The sequence below is a fragment of the Protomyctophum bolini genome (assembly GCF_963924005.1).
Source record: "Protomyctophum bolini genome assembly, chromosome: 12".
NCBI lineage: Eukaryota > Metazoa > Chordata > Actinopteri > Myctophiformes > Myctophidae > Protomyctophum > Protomyctophum bolini.
This window is the reverse complement of record NC_137873.1, coordinates 45,034,589-45,037,856: the sequence shown is the minus strand read 5'-3', so window position 1 is coordinate 45,037,856 and position 3,268 is coordinate 45,034,589. Positions and strand designations below refer to the sequence as shown.

The following is a 3,268-nucleotide window of genomic DNA, read 5'->3' as shown; positions in this document are numbered from 1 at the left end:
CTATATCCACGTTTGGTCTAACCTATACATTTGAAATTTCCAAATGGAATTTAAAGTGACGTTGTTTCTGGGGGCGGGGGGGGGTTATTTTTTAAATACACATCCTCTGGGGGGGGGGGGGGGGGGGGGTTACTTTTTAAATACACATCCTCTCACTACCGCCCACATTTTTGGTTCAAGGTAACAACAATGTTTCGCTGGATTACAATAACTCGAGTGAAGCCACGTACGACAGTTGCTGGATTCTTCAAGGTTTCACAGTTTTTTTAAAAAGAGAGAAATATTCACCTTCCTGTACAGCGTATTTATATTCTTATATATTTATATATATAGGCGGGGTAGAGTATTGCAGAATTATATTGCATGTGTCAGTTAACAGCGAAACGAGACGGAAACAAGCCGCGTACACAGACGGGATGTGGGCAGCGTCACAAAATGGTTCCGTTGTCCGTAAAGCTCGAAGGAATCGACCGCCGTCTGCGTTCAGGAGTTACAATCAGTCAGTACGCGCTATGCCAACACCACAGCCGCTATGCCAACGCCACAGCCGCTATGCCAACGCCACAGCCGCTATGCCAACGCCACAGCCGCACGCCACTTCCAGATGTTATCGATAACATAACAAGCCCAGCGTGCTTCGTAAAGCGGCGCGAGGATAGTGGCGTGCGAGCAGCGCCAGTCTCCTTGAAATAACATTCGGAACCAAAAAAGTACCAAACTCTCTCGGCGCTCAAAACATTTACGCGCCGCGTACGTACATACATATGTACGTATACATACATACACACATACATACATACATACATACATACATACATACACGCAAACCAAACATATGGCTTCTAAACGTTGAATCAAGGCAGTTAAATAAATGGCATCTTCTGCTATGCTTCTTCCTCTTTCCGGTGATGAAGACACGATCAGACTTTAACGCGTTCAAAAAGCTCAGCTTTGGTTTTGAATAGATATATATACGATGACGACAATAAATAACCTTGTGACACTTTGCCTTTTGTTTATGCGTTTTTTTTAGTGTTTTTGTTTTCTCGTTTACTATTTACACATCGATGTAAGATCGACCAGCGGTCTAAAACACGTTCACTAACATTTTTTTTTTCCTTTTTTCTTTAACGTATGAAGTGCAACGAGTTTTTTTTGCTACGACAGCTTTAAATACAGAGGAAAAATAAATGACACCCAAAAAAACACTTTGTGTTGTTTGGAAAGAAGCGGTAAAATGTTCATTGTCGTTTTTGACCTTCGAGTCCCTGATTTTTCATTTTTAAAAGTCGAGCTCCTCCTCCGAGCTAGATTGCATTGCATGGATTCTAAACACAGTATTTATTACGCAACACGTTTTAACATTTAATTATACTCCATATCCTTACATTAAAGACAGCGATATAGGTGTTTGGAAGCAGAGTGTTAAAGGAGGAGATACTAAGACTAAAAGGCGACCTCGCCCACAGAAGGCGCCCCCGCCCCCACAGTAGAGTCGACCAGTTCCAAGTGGTGTAAGTTTGTACGCATTAAGTGTCCCTCGTAGCCGCGCTACGCGTCACAACGTCACAGAGTCGCTCTCCGTGGAAACCCGAGGCCAGTTCATCCAGCTCTAGAACGACTGGTGGTGGTGACTGGACGCCACGGGACGCTCCCGGCCCCGAAGGAGAGCGACGGGTCAGCCAGAACGACCGGACACAGACATTAAGATCCTCCCACCATTAAAAAGGCCTCTCTCTCTCTCTCTCTCTCTCTCTAAACCAAACCTTCACAAGGGTCACAAGTTGGCGGACAGCCGGTTGTTTCGGGCAGAGTCTAGCTCCGGAAGGCTGACGATGGAATCCTTCTTGGGAACCCCGGATTCGGGGGGCGGGGGCGACACAGCCGACAGGGGGCCGGCTGCTGCTGCTGTGGCGTGCTGGCCCCCTGCGGAAGGCCCTCCTGGGGGTGGCTGGCCCCCTGCGGAAGGCCCTCCTGGGGCTGGCGGACCCACTCCGGAAGGCCCACCCGGGGGCTGCGGTGACACAGCCGACAGGGGGCTAGCTGCTGCAGAAGGCCCTCCTGGGGAAGGCGTGGACACGAAGACCACCCTCTGCGGGGGCGGAGCTACGCCGCTCGGCCTCCCGGCGCCACCCGCCTGCGACCCCGAGGGCCCCGGCAGCAGGCCCCCCGAGGGCCCCGGCAGCAGGCCGCCGGAGGGCCCCGGCAGCAGGCCCCCGGAGGGCCCCGGCAGCAGGCCCCCGGAGGGGGGACGCTGAGGAGGGGGAGGTGGGGGGGCAGGGGGAGAGGGCCCGATGGAGGCGTTGGAGGTGCGGGTGGACGTCGGGGGGCTGGGGCGGCGGGCGGCGTCCCACCGTCCTGGGGCAGCGAGGGCTGCGAGGCGGACAGGACGCGGGCGCTCTGGCTCAGGCTGCCGGCGTGCAGCGAGTGGGTGCTCTTCATGTGGGCCGAGGGCCTCTGCTGGACGCTGTTTGTGGGGCTGGGGGCCCCGGGTCTCTGCTGGGCGCTGTTTGTGGGGCTGGGGGCCCCGGGTCTCTGCTGGGCGCTGTTTGTGGGGCTGGGGGCCCCGGGTCTCTGCTGGGCGCTGTTTGTGGGGCTGGGGGCCCCGGGTCTCTGCTGGGCGCTGTTTGTGGGGCTGGGGGCCCCAGGCCTCTGCTGGACGCTGTTAGTGGGGCTGGGGGCCCCGGGCCTCTGCTGGACGCTGTTAGTGGGGCTGGGGGCCCCGGGCCTCTGCTGGACGCTGTTAGTGGGGCTGGGGGCCCCGGGCCTCTGCGTGGGGCTGGGGGCCCGGTGCTGCTGCACCAGAGACAGCTGGGAGCCCGAGGGGCCCAACATGTACTGGAAGGTCCGCCCAGCGGGGGGCGCCGTCAGAGGGCTCTGGATAGGCGGGCTGGACACGGCGAAGGGCCCCCCTCCTCCGGACGGGGGGGTCTGGGGCCCGATGGGGGACATGGAGGGCCCCCCTCCTCCGGACGGGGGGGTCTGGGGCCCGATGGGGGACATGGAGGCCGGACTGGACAAGTTCTGGATCACCTGGAAGCGCCGGACCATGCGCGGGGACTGCAGGGTCCCGCTACCCGTGGCCGCGGGGCCTCCTCCTCCCCCTCCCCCTCCCCCTCCCCCTCCCATGGGGCCGCCCATGGGTAGACCCAAGGGGCCGCCCATGGGCGGGCCGCCCATGGGCCCCCCCATGGCACCCCCCATGGGGCAGAAGCTCATGGCCACGGCCTGCTGGAGGGTGGCGATGGCCGAGCCCCCCGCCCCCCCG

General features: G+C 58.5%; 1 pseudogene across 1 annotated transcript in view; it reads right to left on the bottom strand.

Annotated features, from left to right (window-relative positions):
• Positions 1-1,777: 1,777 nt before the first annotated feature.
• The window catches only part of LOC308326316 (potassium/sodium hyperpolarization-activated cyclic nucleotide-gated channel 1-like), a 29,137-nt pseudogene continuing 27,646 nt past the window's right edge, over positions 1,778-3,268 (bottom strand). Inside the window, exons 10-12 of the transcript in view lie at positions 3,198-3,263; positions 2,761-3,092; positions 1,778-2,457 (exon numbers count right to left, since the gene is read on the bottom strand). The product of the transcript in view is annotated as a potassium/sodium hyperpolarization-activated cyclic nucleotide-gated channel 1-like (transcript). The remainder of the gene's footprint in view (positions 2,458-2,760; positions 3,093-3,197; positions 3,264-3,268) is intronic.